A 21,458-nucleotide genomic window follows, 5' to 3' on the forward strand; every position below is an offset into this window, starting at 1 on the left:
GCATTTTAAAACCTATGTGTTATAGTCTTTTTTGCTTCGAATTATCGTTCGTGTCATGTCGCTGAATACGACTTTGTCCAATGGGCTAAAATTATTGAATCACCAATTGTTAGCATCCGCAGACGAAAACCTAAATGTACCGGAGGACCATGAACTTAAGAGGACTGTGCAATGGTTCGAATCCATTCAGAGTGTAATGAAACACTAGAGTTATAATCACTTATTATTCATAGGTAAGTTGACAATTAAAGTATACATCTTTGCCGTTTACATGGGGCACGCGGCCACGAGCTAAGGACAGCCATCCTACCAACAGCCCATTCACCACTGCCAAATCTCTCCCTTGCCGCGGCGCGTGTACCATTAAGGGCCCTTGGAGGGGTGGCCCCCTGACCACTGCCCCTCATGTACAAATACCTCCAGAGAGGGCAGCATTGACTAGAGACTCAAATGTAACGACCGAACATATCGGCTCCCAAACAAATATTAATTTCTTTCCAGCATAATACAAGTAAAACGAGTCCTACTAGGTCACAGAAAACAAAACAAAAAAATATACACATCATTGCGTCCTTCAACCAGGTATTCTGTCCATAGAGTTTTTAAAAGGTATCTGGAAATCACAATCACATAAACAAATATACATTTAAACTAAAAAATGACGAAATACATTGAATCTGCTGCCAGGTACACACAAGACAGAAGAAGAAAAACACACAAATAAAAACACGAATAAACTGCTCACATTTGTATCACGTCACTTGACAAAGAACATAACTTGCAAGTTGGTCTCTTGAAAACCCCTTGCAGTGAGCGAATAGTGGCCGCTCGCACTATTGCATCGCGCCCAGGGTGTACTCCTTCAATTACGGAGAGCTTCCAACACAAGGGTGGCAGGTTATCTTGTCTTACTATGGCCAGTGCACCAGGTTGCACATTCTGACTAGGGACCATCCATTTGGTCTGCTGCTGCAGATGATGCAGGCAGTCAGATGACCAGCGCCGCCGAAAAGATCTGGATGCCTTGCTGCAGTAGTTCCTACCTTGTGAGCAAGCTCAGGTTGGCTGTACCTGGACCTGGCTGAGGGATGCTTGTTACTGCGGTTCCAGCCAGGAAATGACCTGGGCTGAGGTCTTGGGGATCGGTAGGATCGCTGGACGGTGGCGTGAGAGGACGAGAGTTCAAACAAGCCTCAGTCTGGCAAGTCAGGGTTGTCAACTCTTCGAAAGTTGGACGTATGGTTCCCATCGTTCGCCGCGAGTGGTACTTGAAGGACTGCACTCCTGCTTCCCATATTCCGCCAAAGTGTGGTTACGCAGGAGGGATGAGGTGTCAGTCGATGCCTTCTTCGTGCATAAAGCTTTTCACCTGTGTTTGCTGATAATTACTGCTGACAGCAGCAAGTAGCTCTCGAAGTTCCCGAAGTTTTGACACCCACCACGCCGTGAAACAAATCTTCTGAGTGCCGACAGGAATGCTGCAGTCGTCATTTTGCTAACCACCTGGAAATGCTCTGTTTATGTAGCCAAGCACACAAACAGGGCAACGTAGCTTTTTTCTTTTAATTTGGATCTCCGTGAGGTGGTTTTCACATAGAACGGTCCTGTGTAATCAATCCCACAATTGAAGAAAGACCTCAGCGCTTCTACACGTAGGCGTGGCAGGTTTCCCATGAGCTGTTGTGCAGGATTCTCCTTTCATCGCTGACAAGTCAAGCACTGATGCAGAACACGCTGGATTGCATTTCGTCCGTTAGGTATCCAGTATTTATTTCTGAGAGACGTAAGCAACAGCTGACATCCAGCTTGGGAAAGACGAAGATGTTCACTTTACACTATTAATCGTGTGAGAGGATGGTTAGGTGGCAGTACGAGTTGATGCTTCTCCTCATATGACAGATCAGCATTTGTAGCCTGCCTCCAACCGTAGCAGTCTCATGTCATCGAGGATAGGACGCAGTAATTTGAGCTTGCTGTTTTTATCCACTAACTGTATGGTCTTCAACTGGTAGATTTCCGTTGCGTTTGTACCTTCTTGTGCTATCGTTACACACTATAGCAGAGCGTCCTGCAGTTCATTGTGAGAGGATTAAGCAGTTACTCTCATTTCCTTTGCAGTCTTGCAGTTAATAATTAATCTAAGACCGTATGCAATTGTCCGTTGTAATCGTGACAACTTTTTAGAATCGACAGATGATACCGTCTTGAATTCAAAAAATGGCTCTCAGCACTATGGCACTTAGCATCTGAAGTCATCAGTCCCCTAGACTTAGAACTACTCAAACCTAACTAACCTAAGGACATCACACACATCCATGCCCGAGGCAGGATTCGAACCTGCGACCGTAGCAGCAGCACGGTTCCGGACTGAAGCTCCTAGAACCGCTCGGCCACAGCGGCCGGCCGTCTTGAATTACTCTGCTGATGTGACAGAGGACTTCAACCCTGGCCAGCAGAATCACTAGAGGTGTCTATCACAGGCTATGAAGCGATGTCTTCTTTAAGCCTAGCTGGTCCTTCCCACCACAGGCTGATTTCTTGCTGGTCTGCAGGAGACACTCCTCGCGAAGTCAAATCAGCTGGATTTTCCATTGTCGGTACATGGTTCCATACCGCAGCTGTTGTATTTTCCTGTATCTCTGCGACACGGTTCCCCACAAATATCTTCCACCGCGTGGGTGGAGACGTGAGCCATGCCTGTACGATGGATGAGTCAGTCCACAAGTAAGTTCGTTCTATGTCTATACCCAGCGGGCAAGCAACATGCTGTAGTAGTCGCGACAGCAAGAGAGCACCACAGAATTCCAGACGAGGTGAGGACAACTTTTTCAATGGAGATACTCGTGTTCTGGAGCTTAATAATTTGTCACATGTGATTCCATAATGATTAGTTGATCGTACACATATACAACAGCCACAGGCCTTCTCTGAAGCTTCGCAGAATCCGTGCAGTTGAATGCTGACAAATTTTCCTTCTTAATGACTCTACTATCAAAACGAATATTATCTATCTTACGAACCTCTCTGTATAGTATCTGCAACAGCAATTCAACTCTTGAGGCAAGGGCTCATCCCATGTTAACTGAAGCTGCCACAGACGTTGGACAAAGATTTTGAATGTGATAACAATGTGACTGATTTATCCCAGAGGATCAAAAATGGATGACGTGACAGCCAATACAACGCTTTTTGTGATAGACCTTACGTGCTGGCTTGACATTATTCACAATTTGGAACTGATCAGTTGTTGGATGCCAGAGTAAACCTAAAGTTTTAATATCTTCGTCGTTATCAAGCCATTAGGGTACATGTGTCTCTCTTAACTCTGAGGGGATATTTTCGAGGAATTTCACACTGTTACTGGACCACTTCCTTAATGAGAAACCATATTTCTTCAAAAGCTTCGTGAGATCTTGTTGGACTTTGATTGCAGCCTCTACCGTATCGCAACCTGAGATACAATCGTCCACATAGAAGTCATCAGCTAGAATGGTTGCTACCTTGTTACATCTGGCTTCTTCACGAGCTAATTGTGACAGACATCGTACCGCAAGAAAAGGTGCACAGGCGATTCCGTATGTGACTGTCTTTAACTGATGTTCCTGCAGTCGTGCAGACCAGTCACTCCTCTACAGTATTCGTTGGTAGGCGCGAACCTCATCTGCTACCCGAAGTTGTCGATACATCTTCACTACGTCAGCTGTGAAGGCAGTGCGATGCATGCTGAAGGGTAATATTATGGAGCACAAATCCTGTTGAATCGTTGGTCCGACTATCAACAAACAGTTTAGCGACAAATCAGAGCTCGTTTTGGCCGAACAATCAAAAACTACTCGTGTTATGGTAGTCGAGCTGGCTTCCTGAAGAACTACGTGGTGTGGTATGTAGTATGAAATGGCAGTAGGTGTAGCTACTGATTCCGTATGTCCTAAGTCTTCATATTCCCTCATAAACTGTGTGTAGCATTCTTTAAGCTTCGGGTGTCTCTCCAGTTTCTGTTCAATCTGAGGGAAGCGTTTTGCTGCAATATGGATAGATTCGTCTAAATTACTTGGCTCTTCGCGAAACGGAAGATGGACAACGAACCTGCCTGTGGAATCTTTCATTGTGTGTTGCACGAAGTGTGCTTCACATTGTTCTTCTTCTTTGGTCATTACATCATGATTTAATTCTTCTATCTCCCAGAATTTCTTCAAGAGTGTTTGAACATCGGTATTTGTGTTTACTAAGCACGACACGACCGGCCGCTGTCACAAAATGTTGTGCTCTACGGTTTGATACTGATCAGATATGACCCAAACTTGTTCTGTTTCTTGAAGCACAGGATGATCAGCTCCTACGGAGATAGTCCTTGATTTGTGAATGTATGACAAAATTCTGCTCCTAGCAACTCGTCGATCTTTCCAGGTGACCAAAACTCTGGATTAGCTAGCTGTACATTTGGCAAGTGCCACGTACTGTGATCAATTATTTGTTTGGGCAAGGTTTAGTTATCTTTGGCAAAATCAAGCATTCGACGGATGACATAAGGTTGCTTACACACTCGTAAAGAGACACGGTGTTTTGTTTCTGAGCAGGTTGCACCTATTCCTTGAATCGGTACTCTGCTGTCCACCTTTGAAGCCTGAGGCGTCATGCACATGTTCCCGATATGAAGCATGACTGCGACGAAGACTGTAATAGAGCACGACAAGTCTGCGATTTTCCATTGATATCTTGCGACCTTGTTCTCGCTGTCGCAAGTAGTACTCAATTGCCTGAACTAATCTTCAGTGAACAATAGCTCGATGTAGTTGACCGATGTTTGTCATTGTGTTCGTGTAGCATTTCACCTGTACAACCCTTCCTTGGTGCAACTTGTGTCCGTTGTGATTCTACATGTAATAACGTGTCATCACAACAGCCTTGCGTTCACTACACGTGGCTTATCTGAATTTGCTGCACTTGTGCAGCGCGTTAGTCTAGCAGCACATAAAACATGCAGTACTTGTAGCAACGTATGTCTTTTTCCAATGTCCAAACGACTTGGTGTTGGGCGCATTCTGATGTTTATTAACAGTTGTGGCGTGACGTTGTGGTGCTATAGTCTTGGCTATTTCTAAAGATCTACATTTATTCTCGAGGAGGGCACAAGTTTCTTTAAATGTTGGGAAGATACTCGAACTCGGACTGGCTTCAAACCTTTTCATAAGGAGCTGTGATATAATCATGTCTTGCAAAGAGACATCTAGCTGTAATGCCATCAGAGCATGCAGATTGCGTAAAGCCTCGCTCAGTAGTGCCCGAAGTTCACTTGAACATGGCTTTGTCATTGCCGATAGCGTTAGCGATTTCTTTAAGTGTGCTGATGCAATTAGTCGAGGACTGTTTTATCTATTACAGACCAGATCTAAGACTAACTTAAAGTTAGTATGAGTGACAGGCAGATGGGCAATTACATTGTATGCTTCATCTGTTAATGAACTCAGCAAATGATAGTAATTAGCAGTGTCCTTCAGTTCTTCATTGTTTACAATGAGACTCATAAATGTGTCGTGAAAATGCTGGAATAGCGTTACATCACCGTTAAATTATGGCAGTTTTAAGCTGGGCAGATGGATGCTACGTTTTGATACACGCAAGGCAGACCCAGCATCTGACGATACCTCGTCAGCTGCGCTTGTGTGATTCATCTGAACCACTTCCAGTTTTTTCGAAACCTAGAAGACCATATTTTTGAAAGTTTCCCTCTCCTCAGCATGACTCTTTACGTCTTCAAACAATTCGAACTGTGACAGCGCGTCCTCATACTTCTCCACGATGTTTGGCATCTCTTCTAGCCTGACAGTAATGTCCAAAGTGTCCGATTTGTCTGTTACATCGAATTCGTTTCCAAACTTTAACAACCGTGTGAGGCTTGCTTTCGCCACCGAGCGTGTGCTTACAGGTTTCTTTCTTAATGCTTCGTCTATCATGGAAAGCTAGCGGTGGCAGGCAACAGCAGAAGCAGCAGCTACAATGAGTGGGACTTACAGAAAGCAGGATAGCCAGACCAGGTACTTAACTTTCAGATGCGTCGTCGCGACGCTGCAAGCTGCGTCTCCGTGTTGGCCCGTCGACAGTCGTCGCTGCGGTTCCGCCAATGGATGGCTGTCGCTGCACGTTACTTCGTCGAATCCATCACGCTCCGGCCCGGAGGACGAAAATGTTGGGGTCCGCAGACGAAAACGTACATGTACCGGAGGACCATGATTTGAAGAGGACTGTATAATGGTTCGAATCCATTCAGAATGTAATGAAACACGAGACTTGCGATAATCACTTATTATTCATAGGTAATCTAACCATCAAACTATACGTCTTTGCCGCTTACATAGCGCGCGGCCACGATCTAAGGACAGCCGCCCAACCGACAGCCCATTCACCACCGCCAAATCTCTCCCACGTCAGCGGCGAGTGTACCGTTGGGTACCCTTGGAGGGGTAGTCCACTGACCACTGACCCTCATGTGCAAATACCTCCAGAGAGGGCAGCAATGTCCAGAGACACTGTCAAATGTAACGACGAAACACCAATGTAGACTTGTATTGTATTTTATGTGAACCGGGGCCCTAGAAACGACGGAGAGGCTCCGTCCTAGCCGCAGCCGCAGTGGTCCACAACACGACGACGACTACCGCAGTCCACTTCACCCCTCCGCCGCCCCACACCGAACCACTCTTTCAGGATTATTGTGTGGTTCGGACGCTGGTGGACACCATCCCCCTCCCCCCAGGGAACGTCTCACACCAGACGAGTGTAACCCCTATGTTTGCGTGGTAGAGTAATGGTGGTGTACGCGTACGTGGAGAAATTGTTAGCGCAGCAGTCGCCGACGTAGTGTAGCAGAGGCGGAATAAGGGGAACCAGCCCGCATTCGTCGAGGCAGATGGAAAACCGCCGAAAAACCATCCACAGACTGGCCGGCTCACTGGATCTCGACACATGTCCGCCGGGCAGATTCGTACCGGGAACGAGGCGCTCCTTCCCAATCCGGAATGGCGTGCGTTAGACGGCACGGCTAACCGGGCGGGCAATGTAGACTTTGAAACATCCTGGCAGATTAAAACTGTGTGCCGGACCGAGACTCGAACTCGGGACCTTTGCCTTTCGCGGGCAAGTGCTCTACCGACTGAGCTACCCAAGCACGACTCACGCCCCGTCCTCATAGCTTTAATTCCGCCAGTATCTCGTCTCCTACCTTCCAAACTTCACAGAAGCTCTCCTGCGAACCTTGCAGAACTAGCACTCCTGGAAGAAAGGATATTGCGGAGACATGGCTTAGCCACAGCATGGGGGATGTTTCTAGAATGACTTGCCCGCGAAAGGCAAAGGTCTCGAGTTCGAGTCTCGGTCCGGCACACAGTTTTAATCTGTCAGGAAGTTTCATATCAGCGCACACTCCGCTGTAGAGTGAAAATTTCATTCAATGTAGACTTTGTTCTGTGGGACACGACTTTCGAATCACCCCGTATTGTCCGGTTAGGTTAGAAAGATACAAAGATAAAGTAGTTATGTTCTCTGAACCTCGGCTCTCGGTGTGTTCTTATAATGAACAACATGATTTGTCTGTAGAGGAGTTTAATTAATGTCTTGAAATTAGTGCTGATCGGGATCAGACTCGACGCTGACACGCTTTTGGGGTACTTTGTAGTCATGGATTATCGCTAGCACCACTTTCCAGCTACTCAGGGAGGTCGTACCGCTATCTAGCTCTCGCCCCTAATAGAGCACAGCCATTCGTCGCCATACCTCTGTGACATGAGAAGCCAACCAAACAATAAAGTTTTAAATCAATGTTGGCTTAGTTAACAGCTGAATCGATTTGATCTTTATGATCTGGCCCATATTACGCAGAGATTGCCTAATCGGTCGAAGAAAACGAAGAACAAGCGCTGAGATCTCTAATGCAATTGGGCGGTCTCCAGTTTAGGTGGAGATGAGTTCTTTCGGACTGAGACTTCCTGTGCAGATAAAATACAGAATTTCTTATAATGTTAAAGTTAGATCCAAAATGAGTCACTTGGTGGTAAAGCTGTGTTCCAACAGTTACAAAGAAATGCACCCACCTGGATATTAGGATTAGTCGTTCATCTTTCATTGCCATCGCGGTCATGTTTAAATTAGTGATGTTAACGAATAGCCGGCAATGCTGGTGGTGGCCAAAAGAGACAAAATATCGGGAATAGTTGGTGTAGTCGGAAATTTCTGTACAGTGACAGGAGGAACTGACGTGTACAACAAATCCAGACTGATGAGGAATGTGTGTGCATTTGTAGGTCACTTTTGTGTGTTGTTCATGAGTAAAATGAAAATCGTGGCCTCCAGTGAAAACACATCGCAGTACAAAACGTAACTACCTTAAATTTCTTACGAAACAGGTCCAGCTATACAGCAAAAAATCACAACAGCAAGAAGTTACGCGACATAAACGAAAGTTGATAAGAAGAAAAAAAAGCGCTAGTAGCGCTACTATGAGAATTGAAATCAGGTTTGCTTTAAATACACGCTGGAACGGCTGTGAACGTTAGTTGCCTTTGAGACTGCACATGCTAAATGGAAATGAGCGTTTGGCGTCATTGGCCGAGAGGCCCCTTGCGGGGCAGGTCCGGTCGCCTTGGTGCAGGTCTTATTACATTCGACGCCACCATGGGCGACCTGCGCGGCGGATGGGGATGAAATGATGATGCAGACAACACAACACCCAGTCCCTGAGCGGAGAAACTCTCCGACCCAGCCGGGAATCGAACCCGGGCGCGTAGGACGGCAATCCGTCACGCTGACCACTCAACTATCGGGGCGGACATTGCACATGGTGAATTGATGTTAGTCAAGAATGCCTTTAAGGCGACAATGACGCCATTATCAACACCTCATTGAGTTTGAACGATGATGTGGAATAGGGTTACTGCAGAAAGACATGGCGGGAATGCAGGTACTGTAAGCGATTGCTGGCAGCGGTAGTCACGGAAATATACGTTCGCTAGAAGACGGGGCTCCGGATGACCTCGTGACGCTACCGAGTGGGGAGTCCATCGTGGTCGGCTTATGGTCCTGAAGCATTGTACAGCATCTGTAGCAGCAATTTGAGAAGCAGTTGGAACCACAGTGACACAACAAATAGTTACAAATCGGTTACTTCAAGGTCAGCTCCGAGCCAATCGTCGTTTAGCGTTCATTTCACTAACCCCAAACCATCACGGTTTCCGACTTCAGTGGTGTCAAACGAGAGCTCACTGAAGAGCAGGATGCATGCTACAGTTCGTAGTAATAGACGGAATGTCATCGAGTAAAACAGAAGTAATATCCGGCGTTCTCCAAGGAAGTGTTATAGGCCCTCTATTCTTCCTGATCTATTTTAACGAGATAGGATACAATCTGAGTAGCCGTCTTAAATTGTTTGCAGATGATGTGGTCATTTATCGTCTTGTAAAGTCATCATATGATCAAAATGACTTGCAAAATGGTTGAGATAACATATCTGCATGGTGCGAAAAGTGGCAATTGACCCTGAATAAAGAAAAGTGTGGAATTATTCACATGAGTACTAAGAGAAATCAGCTAAATATCGATTACGCAATAAGTCACACAAATATGAAGACTGTGAATTCAGCTAAATAGTTATGGATTACAATTACAAATAACCTAAATTGGAACGATCACATAGATAATACTGTGGGTAGAGCAAACCAAAGACTGCGATTCATTGACAGAACACTTAGAAGGTGCAACAGGTCTACTAAAGAGTCTGATTACACCACGCTTGTCCGCCTTATTCTGGAATATTGTTGTGCGGTGTGGGATCCGCATCAAGTAGAACTGACGGATGACATCGAAAAAATTAAAAGAAGCGCTGCTCGTTTTGTATTATCACGAAATAGGGGAGATAGTGTCATAGACATGATACGTGAATTGGAGTGGCAATCATTAAAACAAAGGCGTTTTTCGTTGCGACGGGTTCTTGTCATGAAATTTCAATCACCAGTTTTCTCCTCCGATTTGCGAAAACATTCTGCTGGCACCCACCTACATAAGGAGAAATGATCATAACGATAAAATAAGAGAAATCAGGGCTCGCACAGAAAAATTTAAGTGCTCGTTTTTCCCGCGTGCCTTTCGAGAGCGGAATGGTAGAAAGATAGCTTGAAGGTGGTTCTTTGAACCCTCTGCCAGGCACTTTATTGTGAATAGCAGAGTGATCATGTAGATGTAGATGTATGTAGATGTCTGATGTGTTTCCTGATGAAAGCTGGTTATGACTCTGCGCCAGTGATGGCCTTGTGTTTGATAGAAGGAGGCCAGTTGAGGGCCTGCAAAGAACCTGTCTGCATGCTAGACACACGATCTACACCTGGAATTATGGAGTGGAGGGCGCTTCCGACTAACAGCAGAAGCACTCTCGTGGTTTACCCATCAGCCTGACTGCAGATTTGTGCATCATTCTGGTGATTCTACCTGTTATGCTGCCATCCAGCAACAGGATTCCAGGGGGTGTTTTCCAACGCTCGCCCACATACAGTTGTTGTAAGCCAACATGCTCTACAAATCATCGACATGTTACCTTGGTCTGTTCGATTACCAGATCTATCTCCAGTCGAGCACATATGGGACATTACCGAACGTTAACTCCAGCATCATCTACAACCAGCATTAATCGTCACTGTATTGACTGAGCAAGCGTAACACGGATGAAACTCCATACCACAAACTGGCTCCCCGCACCCGTAGAACACAACACATGTACGTTAGTATGTTTGCATTCAATATTATGGTAGCTAGACCAGTTATTAAAGTTCCAGCATTTCCCATTTTCAGTGGCTTACCTCGCGCTTACGTTAACCTGTGATAGTGCAATATTAGTCACTTAAATATGTTACCGAGACAAATTTCGTTACTCTAGATTAATTACATTTTGGTGTTGCGGTTCTTTTTACTATACAATCTCACATGTTACTAAATTTATGTGTAGTACTGAACCATTTAATACGTATATCGCTGTCCTGACGCACGTATTACAGAAACACATTCGTCACCCGTGTAAAACTATTCTCAACTAGTGAGGAAAGGATAACTGAATCTAAAATACAAGCTTATAATTGATTGTACTGTATTATTCCTTCCTCTTCACGAATAAAATTTACTTGTCCTCTTTATTTCTTGTCCTGTGAAATGTTTTTGTATACAAGCAACGTTCTAACTATTGGCCAAGTCAGCTTTATTATTTTCGTGCTCTTTGAAGTCACGAAATACAACTGAATATTCTCCTTTTACATCTCCTGTATTATTTACCAGTGACGGTAGCTGGAAGACATATCAGGGACCAGTTTCGTCCAAAGGTAATATTCTCTACTTACGGGAAAGCCTCAAGCACTTTCCTCACTGGTGGCCAAAGGCCAGTGTGACACGTTTCTTCATGATTTTAACGCGCTCGTACACTGACACCGGGGTGTATCGATGTTTACGAAGAGTAATTGATGGCGGTGAGGTTTACCCACACTCCAGGCCTCTGATGTCAGAGTTTGTGCGCCTTAACTAATCGCACCGCCCAATAAAATCTGGTTAATTTAAGACCGGCAAGTGTGGCCGAGCGGTTTTAGGTGCTTCAGTTTGGAACTGCAAGACCGCTACGGTCGCAGGTTCGAATCCTGCCTCGGGCATGGATGTGTGTGATGTTCTTAGGTTAGTTAGGTTTAAGTAGTTCTAAGTTCTAGGGGACTGATGACCTCAGATGTTGAGTCCCATAGAGCTCAGAGCCATTTGAACCATTTAGTTAAGTTAAGACCATGTTCAAGTCCTGGCTGCGGCACAAATTTTAATTCATTCCTTCAGCTTCTGTCATTATATGGATATATATGGATCACATACACCTGACGTACAGGAAGGATTTCGCCATTAGCCTACTATTGGAATACTATTCAAATACCGGAGAGCCTCGACAATAGTGACGATCTAAGAAGGATAAAACGAGCTGAAGACGTGAACTGAAGTCTGTGGTAGGGAAGGCATTGGACTAGTTCACTGTGTTAGCTATACTGCTGTGGTGGTGTAATGGCTACCACACCTGCCTAGTAAACAAGGAGAACCAGGTTCAGGTCCTGGCTGCGGCACAAATTTTAATTCATTCCTTCAGCTTCCGTCATCATTGAAACCCATGTGTAGGATTGTAGCTTCTGTACCCCAAAGTGGTGAAAAGGTTTCCGACCGTATGGCTGTTCGCCGGCCGGGGTGGCCGAGCGGTTCTAGGCGCTACAGTCTGGAAACGAGCGACCGCTACGGTCGCAGGTTCGAATCCTGCCTCGGGCATGGATGTGTGTGGTGTCCTTAGGTTAGTTAGGTTTAAGTAGTTCTAAGTTCTAGGGGACTGATGACCTCAGATGTTAAGTCCCATAGTGCTCAGAGCCATTTGAACCATTTCGTATGGCTGTTCACCAGTTGCTGCCGTTACAACATGTAGTGAGATGGTCTGTGCACTGAGTTCCATTTATTTGTTCTCAAAATCCGTGATAGTTTACAACGACCATTACCTTCGTCACAATGTTGCTCATGATAAGTTCACCGGACATACACTGTATGATTAAAAGTGTGGTCACCCTTTGGCTTCATTGATGTGATGTTGGACGCTGGAATATCGAGCGAAGTCGACATTCGAACGCATCCCAGAGGTGTTCCATTCGGTTTAGATCGGGACAGAGGAAAGACCAGTCCATTTCAGGAAAGTTACACAAACCATTGCCTCATGGAGGCTGTCTTCTACATCTACATCTACATCTACATTGATACTCCGCAAGCCACCCAACGGTGTGTGGCGGAGGGCACTTTACGTGCCACTGTCATTACCTCCCTTTCCTGTTCCAGTCGCGTATGGTTCGCGGGAAGAACGACTGTCTGAAAGCCTCCGTGCGCGCTCTGATCTCTCTAATTTTACATTCGTGATCTCCTCGGGAGGTATAAGTAGGGGGAAGCAATATATTCGATACCTCATCCAGAAACGCACCCTCTCGAAACCTGGACAGCAAGCTACACCGCGATGCAGAGCGCCTCTCTTGCAGAGTCTGCCACTTGAGTTTATTAAACATCTCCGTAACGCTATCACGGTTACCAAATAACCCGGTGACGAAACGCGCCGCTCTTCTTTGGATCTTTTCTATCTCCTCCGTCAACCCGACCTGGTACGGATCCCACACTGTCTTGTGTCAGGGTGCATTGTTATGCTGATAAACAGTCATTGTCTACGAAGTGTTCCTCTACTGCACGCAGTACGCATTGCGCAAAATGTGTTCACATCCTTCCGCATTCAGCGTTTCCTTAAGCACAAAAGGGGATCACACCTCAACCACGAGAAACACCCCCAGACCGTGACACCACCTCCTCTGTGCTTCACTGTCGGCATTACACATGAGGGCAGGTAACGTTCTCTAGATATTCACCAAACCCAAACCCTTCCATCGAATATCCACAGAGTACGAGCGTGATTCATCACTCCAAATCATTCGTATCCAGTTATCCTCTGTTCAATGGCGCTGCTATTTACATCACATCAAGCACCTCTTGTCACTGAGTACAGAACTCAAGTGTGGTTCCTTCCACTGATTTCATGCGGTTTTTTACAACCATCCTCCACAATGTGCTCGACGGTCTCTGTCCGTCAGCACACGATATCTGTTGTTGTTCCTTCGGGTTTACACTTCACAATAACATCATCGACACACTACTTGGGCAACTTTAGAAGGGTTGAAATGTCGCTGATGATCTTGTCATCCAGGTAATATCCCATGAGTAGGCCCCGTTCGAAGCCACTGAGCTTTCCTGAACACTCATTTGGTTGTTACTGCTTCTCTACTGACAACACAATACCTCCTGCCTCCTTTCATACTAGCGGGTCCACGTCTCCTGACATCTAGATGTCAGGCATACCCTTAAAAAAAGCACTCTGTTCACTTTAGAGCTCTTCAGACGGTGTAGAACTGGAGCCAGGTGGTCATGCGACCCTCCACAACTGGCATATTTCATGGCAGTGAGGCGGTGAGTATGTGTCAGTCAGTTACACTGAATTAGTGCAGTAAGATGATTCGACGGGAGGCACGACACAGGGTCAGGAAAGAGCTACGGTGTTTCGACGTAGTCATGACTATATTATGACTGCGATTGCCCTGTTGGATGTATAACTCACAACTATGTGAGACGCAATGGGAGGAAAGAAGTTCCGTTCTGATGAAGAGGTACGCCACGCAGTGCATGAGTGGTTGCGCGGACTACCAAACGAATTTTTTTCTAAAGGAATTTATGCAGTTTGTAAGCGCTGGAGGACTTGCATTGGGAGTGGGGGAGATTATGTGATACAGCTTTGTACCATTTCTGCACAATAAATAATATTTTTAAAAATATTAAAGGTTTTCATTTGATTCACCCTCGTATGAAGGTAGTCAGCCGTGTTCGTTTTACAGGAACTACTCCATTATCTATATTAAACGATTTAGAGGAACTACGGAAAATCTAAATATTAATTTGAACCACCCCCCTTCCGAATGTATGGTTGCTGATAAGTGTGGGCAAAGCTGACGTCCTCGTTCTGAATGGAATTTTAGGCACTTGAACTTCCACACGCCGCAGGTCAAAGTTCGTGGTGTTAATCTTAAGGCAACACTTTGGATCTGAACTGACTGCTGTGCAGAGCGGTTTCTGCAATAGTCGGCAACACGAAGACGACTTATTTCGTTTAGTGGTCTCCGCATCGCAGTAAGCCAATCGTCCCCTATTTGTTAATGTTTAATCTACACTACATATCGCGCTACACCAAGAAAAGAATCATTGTGCTTTACCACATTCGTATGCGCTCTGAATACCCCTTACTGTTTCTATTGGCTCCACCACAATCCAAAACGAATTACTATCCTCATCGGCAAGTCAGGTGATTATTGTTTCCTAGTGAATGAGATGGTTTAATTAAGGCGATGGCTGTGCTGACGTGAAATTTTTGTCGCAACAGCAACGACTGAACAACAAAAGTAGGTGATGACAGCAGACGGATCCGTCATGTCGTGGGGAGATATGAGCTGTATTCGCCTTACCCGGCAGTCAGCCATGCAGATGAAGCGCAAATGGCTGGCGGCTGACATTGGCACTGGTGGTTAGGCCGACCGGCTGGGAACTTTCTCTGAGCTGGAGAGCCGCCTCTAGCCAGATCGACTTGCGACACGACGCGCATGCGTAGATGCGTGCAGTGAGCAACAGTGGAAAACCAGTCCGTCTCGCCTACATCGCCATTTACATTCACATCTGCATCTGGACCGCAGATCGGTATGGTTGCGCAGTGAATGGTGACTGTTACACCACCCCAAATCCATAACTTTTTTCCATCTCGCCTAGAGAATCTTCTGAGTAAAGGAATCTCCCGATTTGTCAGAACTGCTAATATGTCCGGAGAAGTAAAGTCGCTAACCACGTTACCTAGCAATGGCTCTGAGCACTATGGGACTTAACATAGGCGGTCATCAGTCCCCTAGAACTTATAACTACTTAAACCTAACTAACCTAAGGTCATCACACACATCCATGCCCGAGGCAGGACTCAAACCTGCGACCGTAGCAGTCTACATCTACTTCCATACTCCGCAAGCCACCTGACGGTGTGTGCCGGAGGGTACTTTGAGTACCTCTATCATTTCTCCCTTCTATTCCAGTCTCGTATTGTTCGTGGAAAGAAGGATTGTGGGTATGCCTTCGTGTGGGCTCTAATCTCTCTGATTTTATCCTCATGGGCTCTTCGCGAGATATACGTAGGAGAGAGCAATATACTGCTTGACTCCTCGGTGAAGGTATGTTCACGAAACTTCAACAAAAGCCCGTACCGAGCTACTGAGCGTCTCTCTTTCAGAGTCTTCCACTGGAGTTTATCTATCATCTCCGTAACGCTTTCGCGATTACTAAATGATCCCGTAACGAAGCGCGCTGCTCTCCGTTGGATCATCTCTATCTCTTCTATCAACCCTATCTGGTACGGATCCCACACTGCTGAGCAGTATTCAAGCAGTGGGCGAACAAGTGTACTGTAACCTACTTCCTTTGTTTTCGGATTGCATTTCCTTTGGATTCTTCCAATGAATCTCAGTCTGGCATCTGCTTTACCGACGATCAACTTTATATGATCATTCCATTTTAAATCACTCCTAATGCGTACTCCCAGATAATTTATGGAATTAACTGCTTCCAGTTGCTGACCTGCTATATTGTAGCTAAATGATAAGGGATCTTTCTTTCTATATATTCGCAGCACATTACACTTGTCTACATTGAGATTCAATTGCCATTCCCTGCACCATGCGTCAATTCGCTGCAGATCCTCCTGCATTTCAGTACAATTTTCCAGTGTTGCAACCTCTCAATATACCACAGCATCATCCGCAAAGAACCTCAGTCAACTTCCGATGTCATCCACAAGGTCATTTATGTATATTGTGAATAGCAACGGCCCTACGACACTCCCCTGCGGCACACCTGAAATCGCTCTTACTTCGGAAGACTTCTATCCATTGAGAATGACATGCTGAGTTCTGTTATCTAGGAACTCTTCAATCCAATCACACAATTGGTCTGATAGTCCATATGCTCTTACTTTGTTCATTAAACGACTGTGAGGACTGTATCGAACGCCTTGCGGAAGTCAAGAAACACGGCATCTACCTGGGAACCCGTGTCTATGGCCCTCTGAGTCTCGTGGACGAATAGCGCGAGCTGGGTTTCACACTATCGTCTTTTTCGAAACCCATGCTCATTCCTACAGGCGGTTCCGAACTGAAGCGCCTAAAACCGACCTAGCAATGGATGGCATGCTTATTCACTGGGGCTTGACTAGAAAGCCTGTTGGACGCATGTCTGTCCTAAGCCTGCTGGATTCTTAAAGGACCTGTGCCTGGGGTACAGGACCCAAGCCTGTCGCTATCAGAGAAGAAACCCAATCCTCCCGTTCAAAGCAGGTGGGGACACGCATACTTCTAGTCGAAGCTGTAAGACCTTTCCTGTCGTAAGTAATAAGGGAAACAGACAATGGTCGTAATGATACTGCTTAAATATACCCTGAAGCATCAAAGAAACTGGTATAGGCATGAGTATTCAAATACAGGCAGAACACGGCGCTGTGGTCGGAAACGCGTATATAAGACAACAAGTGTCTGGCGCAGTTGTTAGATCGGGTACAGCTGCTAAAATGGCAGGTTATCAACATTTAAGTGAGTTTGAACGTGATGTTATAGTTGGCGCACGAGCGATGGAAAACAGCTTCCCGAGGTAGCAATCAAGTGGGGATTTTTCTGTATACGACCAATTCACGTTTGTAACGTGACTATCAGGAATCCGGTGAAACATCAAATCTCTGATATCGCTGAGGCCGGAAAAATATCCTGCAGGAATGAGAGCAGCGACGACTGAATAGGATCGTTCAACGTGACTGAAGTGGAACCCTTCAGCAAATTGCTGCAGATTTCAGTGCTGCGCCATGAACAAGTGTCAGTGTGCGAACCATTTATCGAAGCATCAACGATATGGACTTTTGCAGTCGAATGCCCAGCAGTGTACCCTTGACTGCACGAGACAAAGCTTTACGCCTCGCTTGAGCCCGTCAGCAGCGACATTGGACTGTTTATGAATGGAAACGTGTTGCTTGGTCGAACGACACTAATTTCAAATTGTATGGAGTGGATGGACTTGTACTGGTATGGAGACAGCCTCATGAATCCATGGACCCTGCATGTCAGTAGGGAACTGTTCAAGCTAGTGAAGGCTCTGTAATAGTGAGAGTCGTGTGCAGCTGGAGTGATATGCAACCGGAGATTCGTGTAGATACGACTCTGACAGGTGACACTTACGTGAGCATCCGGTCTGTTCACTTGCATCCATTCATGTCTATTGTGCATTCCGACGGACTTGGGCAATTCCATCAGAACAATGCGACAGCCCACACGTTCGAAATTGCTACAGAGTGACTCCAGGAACACTCTTCTGAGTTTAAACACTTCCTATGGCTACCAAACTCCCGAGGCATGAACATTTTTGAGCATATCTGGGATGCCTTGCAACGTGCTGTTCGGAAGAGATCTTCATCCCCTCATACTCTTATACGGATTTATGGACAGCCCTGCAAGATTCGTGGTGTCAGTTCCCTTCAGCACTACTTCGGACTGTAGTCGAGTCCATGCCACGTCCAAGACATTAGGCGGGTGGACCACTTTATTTGGCTCTTCAGTGTAAATTAGTGGTTTTTGTCTCAGTTCGTTTAGCGCTGATCAGGGTGCCCCATGAGAAACAGGACCGTCTCAGGTTTTACTTTACAGTAAACTAATTTCGCATATTTCAATCCCGTAATTTTTCCATCTTTGAAGTTTGTCACCTGTTTCTTCATGAAACTTAAATCGGGGTAAGACCTCGTCTTCTTTTTGAGTATCGTGCTGAATTTACTTCAATGCCGCAAGAAATCAGTATTTACATGGGCTGCAGGAGTAGAACTGACTGTTGTACTTGCTGTGAAAGCTTGCGAATGCATTGGTGGTTTCTGTCTACTGCAGCTTAGTTCTAGCCACAAGGATGGAGGATAGAGTTCTCTTTGTCTGAGTAAGTGTCTAATGAGTGGTCTCAGAACGTTTATAGTTTTTCACATACAGACAACGCTGACATTAAGTCGTCGACAAAACAGTCATCAGCCATATCAAGATCAAGCACTGGCAAACCAAATACATAATAAAGAAACCTCCAGATTTAATTTCCGGAATAATAGTCAAGTGCGAGTCTCAACGTTTGTATCTTTCGCGACCAGGTTTGTGTTAGATATTTTCTTACAGTTCACTTTCAGGGTTCGTTATGCTTTGTTCAGTCTCTGAAAACATTGTCGACCGAGATAATTTCAGACATATATTATCACATTTATCAACAACAGTTGGAAAGACATTCTGATAAGATGAAGTTTTCTTAGCATTCAACAAAGAAAAAAACGCAGTGGAATATAATATCCATTAACAAGCTCATGGATCGCAGTTAGCTAACAAAAAACTTTGTATCATACTTGAAAGTTACACCAACATGTAATGTCACATTAAGTACTGCGATGTTTATAGCTTCACAGAATATTACTACGTGGTGCTTGTCAGAATCATTAAGTAAAAGCAAATTCGACCCATCTGTAGTTTCCACACTTAATGTATTCAGAATAACATGAATCTCCTGAATGCTTGTAGTTGGTAATTTCTGTACAATTTTCCACCTAAATTTGTAAATGGATTTACGAAAGCTGTCTACATCTTTAATGGCTATCTCTTTCGAGTGTTCTTATTTCAGCTGATTGTACGAGGGCCGTTCAGAAAGTAACCTCCGGTTGATTTAAAAAAATACACCAAGTTAAATAAAAATATTTTAATATATACATCTTACAACTACATCTTTGCACTATTTTTCTACATAGTCTCCATAGCGATTGAGGCACTTATCGTATCTCTTCACAAGCTTTGAAATTCCTTCTGCATAAAAATCACCCGCTTATGCCTGGAGCCAGCCTGTGACCGCATCTTTGAGCTCTTCGTCGTCATCAAACCGCTGTGACCCGAGCCATTTCTTCAAATGCATGAAGAGGTGATAATCACTTGGCGCCAGGTCTGGGTTGTAAGGTGGATGGTTGATAACGTCCCACTTGAAGGACTCAAGAAGTGCCGTTGTTCTGCGAGCAGAGTGAGGACGGGCGTTATCGTGCAAAAAAACGATACCGGAAGTCAGCATACCACGGCGTTTGTTCTGTATAGCCCGTCGTAACTTTTTTATTGTTTCACAGTACACGTCTTGATTAATGGTCGTACCATGTTCCATGAATTCAACCAACAACACCCCTTTGGCATCCCAAAACACCGTTGCCATCAGTTTTCTGGCAGAAAAATCTTGCGAGGCTTTTCTTGGTTTGGTAGGCGAATTTTAATGTGCCCACATCTTTGATTGTTCTTTTGTCTCAGGGTTCACGTACTTAATCCAGGTTTCGTCACCGGTCACGATTCTATTTAACAATGGTTCTCCTTCGTCCTCATAACGTGACAGAAAGTCTAATGCAGAGGCCATTCTTTCAGTTTTGTGGTGGTCGGTAAGAATTTTGGGCACCCATCGTGCACAGAACTTACGGTAACCCAATCTTGCTGTCACTATCTCGTACAAGAGAGTCTTAGAAATCTGTGCAAAACCAGTAGACAACTCCGACATTGAGAAACGTCGATTTTCACGAACTTTTGCATCAACTGTCTGAACGAGTTCGTCAGTCACCAATGATGGTCTACCACTCCTCTCTTCATCATGAACGTTTTCTCGTCCACTTTTAAATAAACGTACCCATTCACGGACAACTCCTTCACTCATAACTCTTGGTCCGTACACGGCACAAAGCTCACGATGAATAGCTGCTGCAGAATATCCTTTGGCTGTAAAAAACCTTATGACAGCACGCACTTCACATTTGACGGGGTTTTCTATTGCAGCACACATTTCAAACTGCCACAAAAACTAAACTAGCGCAGGTACGACGTTCACTCGACCACGGCTTGATGCCGACTGACCTGTTGAGTGCGTGAACGCACAGATGGCGTCGCTACTCCCCCCACAACCCGCACTGTGACCAATCGGAGGTTACTTTCTGAACCGCCCTCGCATATGAGATATGGTGGTCTCTCACATATATATTTTGTAGCTTTCCTGTTCACAACGCAAACTATTTTCTGCCTCTGAATTTTATCACCAGCTATTTCTGAGTGGCTGTGGCTGTCTTGATTCTCTTCAATGGCGTCTTCAATGGAGGCAATTTTAACCAAATTGTTCCAGTTCTTATTGTTGCACGTGCTACGTCATCGTGCTACGCTACATTTCAACAATTTTTGCAAACCGAAAGCCTAATCTTTCTGAAGTAGTATTTTCTTTCTCTTTCTATTCAGATAAACTTCAACAGCGTCGTATGTCATGTTCACTACGAAGAGATCTGCTGCAAACAGAAACCTGAACCCAAGAAACTACCAGTGTGAGGAGGTACGGAGGGCTTGGGGCTACCACGTGCTGGTACTTGGACTTATTCCTTCTATATGCCGTGCCAACCTTCTTGCGGGAGGCTGATGTCCTGCACCCAGCAGCCTAAGGTCTGCTAAAATTCTCGAGGTTTCGACAGATTGTAGTCTGACGCTCAAAAGGTGGATATTTTTATAAAACCATATAATACTATTGAAGGTCATTTAATTAAATTTAAGTTTCACTTTTGTTAAGCAAGATATTCATTAATTAATAATTTCAAGAAATTTAAAACAATATTTATGGCTTAACGAGACGAGAAAGGGAGACAAAATTAGTTTATGTCATTCACAGGGCACGATAGTATTGTTCTGTTATTTTAATTTGATTGCACCTCTTCTTCATTTATGCTGCTAGACAAAAAA

This window comes from Schistocerca americana, chromosome 8 (assembly GCF_021461395.2).
Source record: "Schistocerca americana isolate TAMUIC-IGC-003095 chromosome 8, iqSchAmer2.1, whole genome shotgun sequence".
Taxonomy (NCBI): domain Eukaryota; kingdom Metazoa; phylum Arthropoda; class Insecta; order Orthoptera; family Acrididae; genus Schistocerca; species Schistocerca americana.